A 16,069-nucleotide genomic window follows, 5' to 3' on the forward strand; every position below is an offset into this window, starting at 1 on the left:
TGAATCCCATGTAAAGTCAATGTACAGATGCAAGTTGACGCCCCTTTGCCTCGGGCGGCGCATGTTGTGCGAACACACGGCATGTGTTGCACGATACGCGCAAATGAGGCAAACCCGCGCTGCCCGTTCGCGTCTACATGCAAGTTCAAAAAATTGAACTCCAGCAAATTTTCACGCCGCGATGGCCAATCAGCATGGAGATCCTCCGGCGATATCACCAGAGTTTCCGAAGGAGGGCCGGCCCGGAGGAAGCGGCTCATTCAACCTGAAAATGGAGCAGAGACCGGGGCTGTCTGTTTCTGTGTGTGCCCCGAGCTCTACCACACACCCTGCCTGTTCCACCGGCACAGGAATAAAAGGATTGGAGGAAAGTCAGGGAGGATGTCGGATTGTCTGGTAAGTTGTACAAACATCCGTCTATCACGCGTTTTCTGCCATCTGTTACCAAGTTAGCACCATAGTTATCACAGCCCGAGTTAGCATAACACCGTCAGGCATGCTAATTTCCCCCTCACTCCTGGACAGTTGTGTGTTTTATTCAGTTGGGTTATGATGAAGGAAATGGAAGAAACAGAGACGTATTTGCAGAAGAGGAGAAAGGAGACAGAGTGGAGGAGTGGGTCGGGGGCAGGGCCATCAGGACCCTTCATCACCAAAGGGGGACGAGCAGTAACATGGAGAGAGGGGTCGAGGACAGTCGGGCTGCAGAGGACTTCCATGAAGATCAGGGCCAGCAGATGAGGTATAAAGTTTGTTGACAGCACACACAGCATGGAAATATTTAGGGACAAATGTCTTCATAGGCTACTAATGGAAAGTTGTTTTAATGTGGACAAACAAGAATATAAATAGTGTCATAGCTGAACCTGTGTACTGTGTTCATATGTACACTTCTGTATTTTATCAGAACATCATGTACTCCTCTCTGAAACACTACTACCTGCTGCTGCTTCTGCTCCTCCAACACCTGGCCCATCCACTCCAGCTGCTGTTCCCACAGGTATGTAAATGAATAGAGCCACATCAATCAACAAATGATGGATTTGGTATTAAACTGATCATTCTGAGCACTTTAAAGGAGGAAGGAAGTAATCTATCACAGCTTTCTTTAGAGCAGATATTTTATAATGTAATTCATGCATGTATGTTTATCTTTGGTAAAGCTAGTGCTGCCTCTCATGTCACAACCTGATCCTTTTCTGTGTGTTTCCTTAGTAGTATTCTATTGATGAATTACAATAGTATCACTAAATATGTTGTTTCCATTACAGAGACCCCAAGGAGGAGACCCCTGAGTGACTCCAGACAGCAGCTGACGGAGGTGGAGAGGATGTTGCTGGAGGCCCTGAGGACCAGTCCACCTGCAGCAGGAGGTGGAGAGGATGAAAAGTCTGCTTCCTTCCCTGCAGAGATTGCCGCCTCAGATGAACAAATTTGTCTTCAACTTAATAAACTGGTTTATGTCTGCTTATATTAGAACAACTGGAACCTACGGACTAGTTCTGGTTTCTACAAACTGAGGTAAATATCTCTGCAGGGAACGAGCCAGACTTTAATCTCCTCTCTCTTCCATTTAACTCCTCCAAGCAAGCTCCTTTATGTTTCTGTTGTAAATTGATTTAAGTTTGTTTAAATGTTAAATGTTTGTCCTTTTTATAAATTAAATTGTCTTTTAATAACGAGCATAGTTGGACTTTTTAAGGTAGCAATCTCATGTTTCTCTTATTATCATGGAGTAGATATTTGATTAACATTAACACTCATGTCAGCGTCAGCACTGTATGATCATTTTAGGTCTAAATATTGCTCATGTTTGGTTGGCTGGTAAATCTGGGATAACTTTCAGTCAAAAACTTCTTAATTGGAGCCATCTTAAATTTCTGTATTGTATATATTTAGCCTCTTGCCAAGGTAATTAAAACAAGTACTACATTTCAGTCATAATATCATCCACAGATTCAGCTGTCCTGATACATGGTGCTGTCTTGTTAAACCTAGATTAAAATAGTTTTATCTGAAGTAAAGAGCTACCTGTCATTAAGTTAATAATTACTCATTCTGAAGCCCAGGATCTACCTCCTTTTTCCCAGTAGATAAAGTGTGTTGTTGGTATCAAGACCTTTATAGATGAGCTATTTCTGGATCTGTGCACATGACTCTGTTAAGAATAGGCTACCAGTTATTATAACTTCCTATGTGTGGTGCCTAGAGAAATGTATCTTTCAAACAAGAAATAAATTTAGTTACTGAATATTTCTATTAGCATTCATAATGTCATAATAATAATAGGACAGGTATCAAAGCACTGAAACCATTTTATTATGGTGTTTATATGAAATATAAAAGTACAGGAAGTTTGTTGCTGTGGCTGTCTCTTTAAAGAGCTGTGGTGATGTGATGCTTTTTGCACTAAATGGTGAATTGCCATGGGACTGCTCCTGCTGAGAAGGATGCCATGAGGTTTTCAGATGGCAGTGATTATATCCAGGATGATCTTGCAGACGGAGGGAACACTGAGCCAGAAGCTGCTAGCAATGGTCCTGAAGGAGTCATCAGTGGAAGATATCGATAACATAAAAAAAAACATAATGTAACTGAGTAGCAGAGAAAAACTGTAGATGAGAGTCACCATGAAGAATTATCATTATAATATTACATGTGTACATTACTGCACATGTGTGTCCTCATGTCTTCTGCTGTTAATTGGTAATGGTGGTGTGTGAAATCTACAAGTCACTTTTATTTTTCCCTTCATCTGGGTGAGATCATTTCTCTGTTGACTTTAATGTGGTTAATGAAACTACAGATGGTCATTTCCACCTGAATGACCAGACGATAGCAGAAAGCAGCTCAGAGGTTTTCAGAGTTTTATGTCATACAGATGAACTTTACAAAATGAATGAAATAAAGAAAGGTGTATGAAGGTAGCTGGTACACCCTATGAGGTGTAATTTTTATTATCAAATCATTGGATCGGGGCGTCTGTGCTTTAAACATACAACCGTACACGTGTCTGTAAACATGTATACTGTGGCATGTTGTGATGAGGTATGGATCAAAGACATGTTTAATGACTTGGACACAGTCAGTGACGTTTCAGTGGGGTTAAGAAAAGACCACAATTTAGACCTCAATTTAGAACCCCGCAATAAGCACTATCCGCATGCGCGGGGTGTGAGCACAAGGGACGCCAAGCTCCTGGCAAGAGTATTTGAAATGTGGATAAAAGACAAAAAGCGGACTTTACAAGCTATTAAAAGTGGAGTTGTGCTGAAACTTAAGGTAAGATGTTATGCCTCGGAGGAGGAAAGACAAAGAGGGAAAAACAAGATCAGAAACTACGAGTGAAACAATGGAGGAGGAAACCGAAGCGTCTGCAATTATGACAGGTGCTGCAAATCAACAACTATCTGAGTTGATTTAGATGATAATGAGAGAAGAGATTGGTTTGGTGTTAAACAAACTGCAACCACAACTAGATGGACTCAGAAAAGATATCTCTGAGTGCAGTCGCAAAGTTGGAAATATAGAAGAAGTACTGACTGACCTGGACGGCTGTGTTACTGTGCTGGAGGCAGCTCATGAGCTGCTTCGTAAAGAGAACAGTGAACTGAAAGAGAAGGCAGAGCGCCTGGAAAGCCACAGTAGGAAATATAACCTGCGTGTGTTTGGCCTGTCAAAGGATGCCGAGAAAGTTAATCCTACAAACTACATGAACACTCTCTTTAAGGAGCTGTTTAAAGGCAAACTCCAGACGGAACCTGTTGTAGAAGTGGTGCACCGAGTTGGCCCCCAGGTGAAGAATGGAAACAGGGCAATGATCGTGAGGATGCAGCGCTACATGGTGAGAGAGGAGATCCTGAAAGTAGCGAAAAAGGAGGGCACACTGAAGCATGGAGAGATGAAACTTCAGATCTTCCCTTCTTGACTTCGGACATGGCTAAGCAGAGAGCAAGGTTTCGGGGGGTAAGGGAAAACCTGAGGAGAGTGGGCGTGAGGCTACATTAATCATAACTGTGGAGGCTGGACAATCAAAGAAGTTTACGGATCACCGGGAAGCAGAGGAATATTGGGAGTCGGTGATCAAACCAGGACTGCGGCCCCCAAAACCTGACTGAAGATTGATAAAAAAACACAGCCAGCAGGTATGAAGTAAAGACAAAGGATGATAGACCTAAGACTATAGGCCTGCAGTGTGACTGTGATAATGACTATCAGGTAAAAAGTTATGAGTTAATGATGATGATGATGATAGCCATTGTGGAAATTATGCTACCAGAACCACATGATAAATAGTAAGTATAACAGGAGATGGTGTTTGTACCATGGTGTTAGTACCAAGTCTGAGTGCAATATTGCACTGTGTGTGTGAGTATGAGGGTGAGTGTGAGTGTGGGTGTGTGTGTTGTAGCTCAGAATCAGATGTTGATCAATGAAAGAATTAAATAAAAGTGATGGCAAATAAAGTAATACTACCAAAGAAGGGATTAAGGATAGCTAATTTAAATATCTGTAGTTTGAGGAATAAGATACATGAAATTTCAGATATTCTTATATAGCACAGATTACATATATTAGCTATCTCTGAAACACATTTGGATCCAGTAATAGATAGCACCTTGTTGAGCATTGAGGGGTACAGCATCTACAGGAAAGATAGGAATGCTTGGGGTGGTGGAGTAGCATTTTTTTATACAGAGTCATATACCAGTGAAAGTAAGGGAGGACCTAGGAAGCCAAGAAATAGAGGTGATTTGGCTACAAGTTCAACTCCCCTATTTCGAGCCAGTATTTATGGGTTGCTATTATAGACCACCAAATGCTACATCAATATATTTACATAAAGTATGTGAAATGTTAGACAAGGTATGTGATTCTAATAATACAGTACCATTCTAATAAGAAATATACTTTCTTGGTGATCTAAATATTGATTGGAACTCAAAAGAATGTGCTCTCAGACACATGTGATCTAAAACAAGTCATTACAAAGCCAACTAGGATATGTTGCAGAGTGGGTGGTAGAGAATCATCTACTTGCATAGATTTGATTTTTACAAATGCTGCTGAGCTGTGCTCAAAAACAATATCAGTTCCAGTGGGCTGCAGCGACCATAACCTAGTTGGAATTGGGAGGAAAACCAAAGTTCCAAAAACTGGTCAGAAAATTGTACTGAAAAGAATGTTTAGACATTTTAATGAAACTAACTATTATGAGGATGTAAGAAATATTAACTGGTCAACAGTTCTAAGCAAGGAAGAGCCAGATTTGGCATTGCATGCTTTTAATGACTTTTTAGGATCAATTATAGACAAACATGCACCTGTAAAAAAACAAACTGTGAGAAACGTAAAGGCTCCATGGTTAGACCAAGAACTTAAAGGGCTTATGGAGCAAAGAAATAAAGCAAAGACAGAAGCAATCAAATCAGCTGATGTGTTACAGTGGAATATTTATAGAAAATTAAGGAACAATGTAACAAAATTGAATAAAATTTTTAAAAAAAAAAAGCTATACTTTCAAAATAGAAAAATGGATGCAAGAATGAACAGTAAGAAAATATGGAATATATTAAATGGATTAATGGGAAAAAGAAATAAACCAACTCCATCCTTTTTGGAAGCGGATGGAAATATTCTCACTAAACCAGTAGAAATTGCTAACTATTTAAGTTATTGTTTTAATGACAAAATTCAGAAAATACTGGATGTTATGGATGACAGGAAAGGGGAAGATTACATCTTAAGTAAATTAATAAAAGACAAGATAATGAATGATAAAATGTGTAACTTTCAGTTTGAGAACATTACGGCAGATACAGTGGAGAGACTCCTGCGAGCAGCCACAGAAACACCCTCAGGTACTAATAACCTGGATGGAAAGTTACTTAAACCTGTCTGATTGCTTTGCCTATTGCTTTTATTATTAATTTAAGTTTTAAAAAATGTATTTGTTCTTCAGAGTGGAAAATTGCCAAGGTCATTCCATTACCCAAAGACAGTAAAGAAATATTCTCTGGTTAAAAACAGTAGACCAATAAGCTCATTGCCTGCTTTGAGTAAAATCATGGAGAGAATCGTATATGAACAAGTCCAAGAGTACTTTTGTAATAATAACTTAAACACTGTATTTCAACATGCATATAAAAAGGGGCACTCCACAACTACAGCATTAACTCAGATGACGGATGATTGGTTGTGGGATATAGAGATGCAAAAATAATTGGTACTATATTATTAGATTTTAGTGCAGCCTTTGATATATGGATCATTCCCTCTTACTGAATAAGCTAAGATGTTATGGATTTGAAGATTCTGCAAATAAATGGGTTGAGAGTTATCTAACAAACAGGAAATATTCTGTTTACTTTAATGATAGTTATTCTGAAATGAGAGCGGTAGGTTGTGGGGTGCCGCAGGGAAGCTGCCTGGGGCCACTATTATTTTCTATTTTTACAAACGGTTTGCCTTTGGTGTTGAACTCTGCCACGATGGTTATGTACGCTGATGACTCCACAGTATATGCTTCAGCAGACACAGTAGAAGAGCTGGATGAGGTGTTAAATGAAGAACTAAAGCTAATTAAGGAGTGGGTTACAGCAAATAGAGTAGCTCTTAATATTGAAAAAACAAAATCCATGGTTTTATGCTCAAAATACAGGCTGAAATCTGCACCAAACTTGAACCTAAGTATAGGAGACAAACATATAGAACAAAAGACAGAGGTAAAGTTATTAGGATTAATTATTGATGACAGAATGTCGTGGAATAGTTACATTAGGTGATAAAGATGGGCGGAGGCACGGCAGTAGTAAGACACTGTAAGAAATTTATACCAAGCTACCTGATCAAACAACTAGTTCAGGCACTAGTTCTGTCACATTTAGATTATGGTGCAGTCATCTGGTCAAACACAACACAAAGTAATTTGCACAAGCTACAAGTAGCCCAAAATAAAGCAGCTGGCTTAGCTCTGAATCGCCCATATGGAACGAGTGGCACATCAATGCATAATCAACTAATCTGGTTAAATGTGAAAAGTAAATTACATTACTCACTTGTATCTTTCATTAAAAATATTATTATAAATAAAATCCCAGAAGTACTCTATAATAAATTAACATTCTTTTCTGATGAACATCTATATGGTACTCGGCAGGCATCAGAGGGTAGAGTTCGGCTACCTTCATGCAGAACAAATGTGATAAAAGGAACTGTTCATTACAGAGCAATGGTGGCGTGGAATTTATTACCAAGCTTTATAACTTCAGATAGTAACAGAAGTTGCTTTAGTAAGAAAATTAAAATGTATTTATTTACATATGGGATACCTTGAACACAATTATGTTAAGTGCTTCTCACTGGTGATTTAATTATCCTGTGATCCCAAAAAGGAGAGTTCTGTTCTATTGTCTTTTCACTTTTCTTTCTCTTTTTTTTATTTATGTATTGGTTTATTTTTCTGCAATCAAGAAGCAAATAATAGAGCTACTGTATGAGAGGATTGTTAGCATGGATGTTATAGAAGTGTATTGTCTGTCTGTAAGTATATGTTTAAGATGAAAATATTGTTTGAAAATGTAATATGAGGACCCCAGGAAGAATAGCTACTGCGTATTTGCTGTATTTAATGGTGGATCCAAACAAACAATCAAACAAACCACAGCTGCATACAGACAGGATAGCCTGCAGCTATGACTCCCTCACTCATGGTGTCAGACTTTGTGAAACATTTTCCACAAAAACATGAACTAATGAGCGAAACACGCAGAATTACTCACCGGAGACAGGTGGACAGGTATCTGCAGCTGGGATAGTGTCTAGTTGATATCCTGGAGTGATATCACAGCACCAATTCAAGCTAACAGGGGCTAACTGGGCTAGCCGACAATAGCACCGGAGGCTGCCGTCATCCAGACGAAGCTTCTGGAGAGGGTGGTGGTGGACTTCTCCAAGCTGTGTGGGTCTCCCGGGGATCCGATGCACCCAGCCCCGACGAGTGTCTGTCAGTTATGGACTTTCCACAGCAGAGAAAGCAGCTGTCTCTTGTGTGTGGTCCAGCTTCCCCATTAACAACTGACTGATGCCGGATGTGGAGAAGAAAGCCCCTCCCTCCTCGTGTCTTTTGGCAGAGAGTCGCACAAACGAGGCGAGTTTATTCGCGCGTGACATTCACACGAATTGAAAAATATCAAGCGAGTAAACTCCCTCTATTCACATGAGTAATTCGCTCGAACTAAGCGATCATCCGCGCTTGGTGTGTACGCAGGGTTACACCTGTAACCCTGCGTACACACTACAACTAATTGCCTCAAGTATATTGAGTACAACTGACTTAAAATGACTAAAAGTCATATTTTCAATTGAACAGCATTTTCTTGCCCTCTCTTACAGCACTAATCAAATACCAAGCCAATTTTGACTTTCTGGGTAATACCTGAGTTGGGCAACAGAGCAGCAACTTGAATGAAATTACAATATTTCTATAAACTTTTTAAGAACATTTCAAATTTAAAACTGTAAATGTATTACAATAACCACAACAAAGGCACATCGTGTAGATTGGGCCTACTGGCTGAAACACCTGCAGTTATTTTGACAAAAGGAAAGAATTTTTGAACTTGAGGGGGAATGCCTTCAGTAATACCGCACCCCACATCCTTCTTTTTCATGAACTACACATGTATCATCAAGTCATTCTTAAGAGTCTGCAACCTTGGCGACAGCTTACCACCTTCTAGACCAAGTAAAATCTTCTGAGCAAATTCAAAAGTGTTGGTCAGTGCTTTGGGATAGCTGAGGTGTAGTGCATAGTATATCAGTCCAAACATTACCAGGAAGGCATCACCAAATCTGGGGCAGCTGACCACGATGTCACTTTCAATGACCACACAGATTTTCTCAGGCTGGTAGTGAACTGGACTTTTGTCATGGTCACTGGTGACGGTAATGAGGGCCACTGCAACATCTCCAATCTCCGGCTCATCCTGAATGAAAGAAAGAGATACCAACCTTAAGCTAATCCATGGTTTCAACAGTTATAAGAGTTAAATTTAATTATTTTTTGAATTTTTTTTTAAATAAAGAGTTTTTCTTATTGTTGACAAATCATCTCTCCTCATCACTCAAAGGTCCCATATTTGGCTCCTTTTCTGCAGTTTAACATGGATCCTTGATGTCTTCATGAAATGTTAGTAACATGCTTTGGTCCAAAAAGCCTATGAATAAAGCACAGCTGCATTCTTTCCATGCTCACATAACCCCTCTGTTCAGAACGGCTGGTTTTAAGGGCGGTTGCCTTCATATGCTAATGAGCCAGAGCAGAGTCACGTACATATGGGGAATTCACGATACAGCAGCGTAACTCGAGTGAAAAGGGCACTCCAATCGCTGCTTGAACACACACAAACTGCGAATTCATGCCATTTACCAGATAACAGTGATCTGGTTCCCCCCAGACATCACAGGCTAATGCACAACATGCTAACCTTGGCCTAGTCACTGCAGTGGGATTGATTATATTCAGCCAACTGTTAAACTCACCAAATACCATGAGTTTACATTAATGCAGCCTGCTAAATACAGGTTTTGTTGTCTACTATCACATTTTGTGGGCAGGGAGGAAGGCAAAATACCCAAAAATGTGTTCAAAAGCCCTAAAAGTGTTTTTTTGCATATGTTCCCTTTAAATACTGCTAGTGCAGCACAAAGCTAAGTATATGGAGTTATGTTTGTAAGTTGTTTATATTTTCTTTTGAATTATGTTTTTGAGTTGAGAACTGAAGTTTTGTTGAGATCAAATATCTTTTACTAGGGGGACCTGGGTCTAACTGTAAGGGGTGAAAAACAGAAGACTTGTGTTCTGCACACAGGAATCAGCTGAATTACCAGAGAATCTGTGTGGCAGGAGACTGATACTATGCCCAAGAACATATACAGAGAAATGTTTTACTTAACTTCTTATTGCTTTGAACAAAACACCAGTCCAGATCATTTGCAGTGAGGTGAAAGAAATCAGACCAAACCTGTCCAAATCACACAAACTGTAGAGACTGAACAAGGGTAAGTCCTGTCATAGGTTAGCATTTGAAGAGCTGTTCACCTAATACACAATGGTACTGTTAATTATTTAAGGAGACTCACCATGCAGGTTCTGAAAAATCCAGAGACATCCTCACGCAGATACACAGGAAGGCCACGGAGAACAGTGGTACGCCTGTTCATCACCTGTTCATCATGGATTTTTAAAATTTCAGCCAAAGCATCTGCTGTCTTCCCAGTTTTGGATGCCTTCTGTCTAAATCAGGTCATCAGTCGAGGAAGGTGGTGGTCAAGCTCAGCATAGACCGTGTTGGGCAGGCTCTGGTTTGTAATCCGTTGGAACTCTGCATACACCTTTATTTAAAAACAGCCGAAGGACAACAAAGCAACATCAATTAGTCAGTTCAAATTGGAGAATCTCTTACATTCCTATAAACCAGCAAATAGCAAAGCTACTGAAGCAAATGGTGACCAGAATTCAAACCTAAATAAAATACATAATAAAATCATAAATTGCTTCCATATTGCTCATGCAAAATACTCAATGGGTCATGAAGCCCTTACATGCAGTGTTGTATTAAAAACATTACTGATGCTATGTTTTCAGCCTTAAATCTATGCAGTGGTTTAGCACTTGTCAACATAGCTATATTAAACAATAAGGCTGAAAATATGGTGTCAGTGACATTTCTCAAAACATCATGACATATCAGAGCTTCATGACCCATGGTTTACTTTGCAAGGGCAATATAGAGGCATTTTATGGCTTTCTTATGTTTTATTTACATTTAGATCATGAGCATTGTTTGCTACAAATGTAAAGGAGATAATAGCAAACCAACACCAACAATGTTGTCTGAACAAAAAAAAAAAAAAAAAAAAAAAAATCACTCACTCTTTCATGAGTTTAACTAGATAATGAATGAACTTCCATTTTTGAGTAAACTGTCCCTTTAACACTGTCGGTCCATATTACCTCAGACTCAATTTTGAGAGCGGGCCAGGGGTCCAGGAGCTCATTCACAGGTGGGCAGGACGTCACTATGGTTTGTCGGCGCAGGGCAAACGTAGTCTGCATCATCTTTCTAATGACTGACAGGTTCTTCTAAGTCTTCTTGACTTCTTCAACAATTTTCTGCCTCAACTGCTCAAGACTTAAGGGATCCTCTCCTTGTGGAAAGTTGGGTAGGAAGTTGACTTCTGCTCGCTTTGGTCTTTTAATGTTGGAATGTGAAGGTTCACTGTCAGGATTGCTTCCACTTCTTTTTCCAGCATTTACAATGGCCTCAGCAGCCATTGCTATCTCTTTATTACTTGGATAAGCCTTGAAACCATATATTGTAGATGCAAGCTTTTCTAAAATGTCGTGCTTTAGGTCTCTTGTCAACTTCAGGTGCCCTATTCTTCTCAAATTAGGCATTTCCATCTCTAAGTTTCAGCTCAATGTCAAATGCAAATGTGGGCACTGGAAAAGGACCTGGAGGCTATCCACTTAGTCATTCTGGAGATGACACATCTGTAATTGTGTCAGTAGAAGCGAGACAGCTGGAGTCATGTGAAAAAGAGGTGTGCACAACAGCTTTTTGTGGCAATTCCTCAATGTCAGCAAGGGAAGTAAGTTTCCCATCAAAGTCTGGATCTTCATATAGCAAAGTGAAGTCGAGGTCTAGGTCCAATTGTTCTTTTATAATGTTGATCAGTGCATCAAGAGAGGCTGGTCGCGAACTGAGTTTTAATTTTCTAGCTCGATCAGTCTCAACAACACAAAGGATCATGGGTTGTGGGGATGCAGCTGCCATTGTGCTAATGAAAAGAGAAATTCAGGATGATAAAGGGTTACTATTAACATATACAGATTATTAACTTCTCAATTACAAAGAGAGTGACAAAAAAACAAAATAATTGATTAATTTAAAAAAATTAAAAATTCACCATTCGCTGGACTCCGGTCTGTTTGACTTGAATGAACCACTTGGGAGTCAGAAGCAGCGAGCCATTTAACTAATATGCTGAGAGTGGGACTGTATCATTGAGACCAGACTGCAGGTGGATGGACAGACTTGTCTGTATGGCTGACAGCTCGTAGGACTGAAGATGTTCTACATACCAGGATTCATAATCACTACACAAGAAAGTAAAATCATGATTCACAAGGTAGATCTGTTCTATTCTACTAAATCTAGACAGTCCACCACTGACTCCCAAAGACAGAAACATTCCACAGACATAGTCTGTGCCATCACTGGTCACCTTTGATGTCTGGTAGATTGTGTCACTAGTTGTTTGTCTTTTAATGTGTACCTGAACTACCCCTGGCAAAGATGAAACCAGAACAGAGTCAACCCTGGATGCCTGTGTTTTTGGCTTGAAAAATGATGGCGCAGCAAGATGATATGCCATCATGTGTTGATGTCTGATTGCCATTGTCTTCAAAATATTTTTGAAGTTTTGAGTGTCATGCACCACTCTTTTGAAAAAGCGATGCTTGGCCTCAAACCGCATGGTCCAAACATGCAGCAGGGGCCCGAAGTATTTAACTAGGGCAGGATAATGCTTCACATAATGATGCTTCGGGCGAAGCCTAACCTCAGGGAAAGCCTCTTGTAGTACCTGTCTATGATCACTGATTTTGACCTGAAAATAGTCTAAGGTTTCATCAGTAAATGATGGGCACAATGCTAACTCTACAACCTCTTTCAGCTCCATCAAAACTGCCCATGCAGCATCACCCTCTGGTACTACACTGCCCACAAGGAATGGTAGCAGTCGGAGCAGAGTGGCATTTTCATGTCCATTGCCTCCTATTGTTCCTCGAGAAAGAAATTTTTGGGAATTGGCTGAGGTCTATCCACTTTATCAATGTGCTGGTAGGGGAATGATGCAATCTTTTGGTTCAAATACTCTAGAGTGAAGTACTTCAGCCGGATCATCTCCTTAAAACAAAGAGAAAGCTCCATGGGAACGATACCTTCCAGAAGATCATGCAGTATATCTGGAGGAAACCCTGTGATTGGATGGAAGTAATTCAGGGACTCACGCAAGACACAGTCACCTTTAACACCAAAGTGTCTGCTCACGGTGTCACTCTCCTGAACACTTTGTACATGCCGGTCATGGTTGGATTTGGTTCTCTGAGAAAACTCACCCTCTCTGACTTCAGTTGTTTGAAAATGTTCACTTGTGGCCATACAGAATCTGCAAACATAGTCTGCTCTAAATGACTCTACAAAGCCACCTAACCCATGAGCAGCCAGATTGTCAGCAGAAACACAAAAAATGGTTCCTTTGACATTCTGACCAACTCTTTCAATGAAGACACCATCTTGTTCCAGAGTATGGACATCACGCAGCAATGGAGCAAGTACAGCTGCATATCCATACTTATGAAGGTCTGTCACTTTTACCAGTATGGCTAGCTGTATAGCATGTAATGCTGATCGATATTTTGGTGGCACATTAGCAAGGACCCAATACACAGTACAAAGCTTGTGAATTTTACATGATGTGCCAAGCAGATTGGCAATTTCAAGTTCATCAATATATAGCTGAAGTGGTAGGATAAGATCGCCTGTTGACAGTAACTTGTTTTTAATGAAATGAGAGCCATCAGAGCCATGATGCATATTGACCAGATGCAGTATTTGGTTCATTAATCTTGTTAAGAATGTCTGTGTTTTTAAACAACTCTTGAATCATTGGAAGGATAGGAACATACATGCTAGTATGTCCAGGATGCTCCAACTGGCATTACACATGGATAGTTGCGCTCAATAAAGATTTTTCTGTGCTTGGATGAACACAAATCTGCACCTTTAGAGGTAGACATAGCCAGAATATTGGACTCCATGACTGTGGCAACAACTTCATCCAGTGTAGGTTCTGCAATGTTGTGACCATTTCTCTGCAATATGTCATTAACTGCCTTCTTGATCAGCAGCTGAGATAAGGAGAAGATCTGATTCAAATGGTCTACTATTCTTGAATAGCTGTGTTTGAGACATGGAGGATTGCCTGTATCTTTAGAAATAAGGAAGATACATTCATTTTAAGTTGATTTTTTAGATTGTCAGTGTCACACTGATCATCATCCCCCACTTCTGTGCTATGACCTGGACATTCTTCATGCAAATCACTAGTGACCCCAGAAATACTGGCATGGAGATTCTGGGGATCCTCACTGACAATGTCACTTTCAAAGCCTGACACAAGACTAGCTTGGTGTGCTCTACTTTTATGGGAATTGAATGAGGAGTACAAATTGGTGCTAGAGCTACAATCCCTATATGGGCATGCCACTGTTTCATGATTTTTTAAATGCTTTCTGAGATGACTGAAGAGAACAGATTCAGAAAAGGGTGGCTGAAATGTGCATAGAGGGCATTTAAATAACACAGGCACCTGACTCTGCTCTGAACCACTGCTAAGGTGTGCCCTGTGATATCTTGACAAATGAGTACTCAGTGCATTAAGTGTCTGAAATGTACACATGCAATTAGTGTAGAGGCATGGAAGAGGGCTAACTCTGGAAAAGTGGCTGTGCTGCAGTCTGTAGTGTTTGAATAACTGTACTCTGGAAGTGAATGAAGCTGCACACAACTTACACTGCCAGATCATATTGGAACCAACCACCTGAAAGGAAAAGAAAAAAATGACAGTTTAGATCCCCATCTACAACATTCAAACCAGAATTCTTTATATTTACAACTCAATAGAACAAGTTAATTACTATTGGCTTACAAAAACATGACCATGGAATACAGCTAACAGTAACTCACAGCCTTAACAGAGGTGTGTCAAAGTAAGCTGGCCATCTGTATGACTCACAGTGTTCAGACAGAAATTTACAGGAATTTAGGCTGAGCTAGCAGCTGTGAAGTGAGATGCAGGCTGCTAATGCCAATTCTGAATAAAGGAGGAATAACGGTATTTACCCTTCACTAAGGCTCTCATTACAACATAAATGATCCTGCCAAATGAGCTGCTGTTGCTACCCAACACACATAAATACCACAAAACTGCCATTTCTGCTGTTCTTCTTATACTGCTGTAACTTTAACTTCTGTAATACTAAAAATCACACCAAAGCCAGTGTGGCGTCGCTAAAACTAGGGTGACCATATTCCGATAAACCAAAAAGAGGACCCTCAGCAGCATGTGTTGCGTCATGATGCATGCAGCATGTACACTCAATATCTTTACAGGTAGGTACATTGGAATAATGTCAGTGGTCCAGCGCAGCGCTTTATTATGAATATAAACCCTTAATATTATGAATATAAATAGATGCCTGTTCTTTTTTGCCTTTTTGTCAATGAATTTGTCAGAAAATGCCCTTTGAGTAAATTATTTTGCACCTTTTTTCAAGTAAAAAATAAAATATTCTAGCAAGTAGTTGTTATTATTCAGTTGTAAATGCTTAAAACAGTGTGTAATTACAAGAAAAGAGAATTGAGTTTTCAACAGGTTCCTCCTTATAAATAATTAACATTTTAGGGAATTTTATAAAATCCCCCCGGGCATAATTTTACAACCAAAAAGGAGGACATGTCTGGGCAGAAGAGGACATATGGTCACCCTGTGGTTGACAAACAAACCAGCTGTAGCTTTTAGATAACCTGACATGCCAGATGGATTTGTTTCACACATCCATCTGGGAAAGCTTCATTAGGAAACGTTTGAGAAAAGGCAGAGGATTTGAAAAAAAAACTCTGAGTGTGATTGGATGAACATTCTGTCTGTCACATCTCTACGGGCCAATCAGAGCCGATCTTTGTTCTTTTTTTCATGAAAACAGGTCATCAAGTTCTGATAAAACCGGCGCTTTAGCAGCATCCACGCTAATTTCTTCCCTACATGCTTTCATATCATCCCTCACCACACTATAACCTTAACATGAGACACATGCAGTAATGTTGAAGCAATAAGTGGACATATTCATTTTTTTATTACTTAATTATTTTAAGTTGTGCTGAAGTTATGCTTTTAAGTTAAGCTTTCTTAATACACAAATAGTTGAAGTCAATCAAAA

General features: G+C 39.8%; 1 long non-coding RNA gene across 1 annotated transcript; it reads left to right on the top strand.

Moving 5' to 3' along the window:
• The first annotated feature begins 683 nt into the window (after positions 1-683).
• Positions 684-1,376, top strand: LOC121506615. Its single transcript, XR_005991684.1, has 3 exons — positions 684-742; positions 908-1,000; positions 1,272-1,376. It is a non-coding gene; the product is annotated as an uncharacterized LOC121506615 (long non-coding RNA).
• Positions 1,377-16,069: the final 14,693 nt, after the last annotated feature.

The sequence above is a fragment of the Cheilinus undulatus genome, unplaced genomic scaffold (assembly GCF_018320785.1).
Source record: "Cheilinus undulatus unplaced genomic scaffold, ASM1832078v1 Contig12, whole genome shotgun sequence".
NCBI lineage: Eukaryota > Metazoa > Chordata > Actinopteri > Labriformes > Labridae > Cheilinus > Cheilinus undulatus.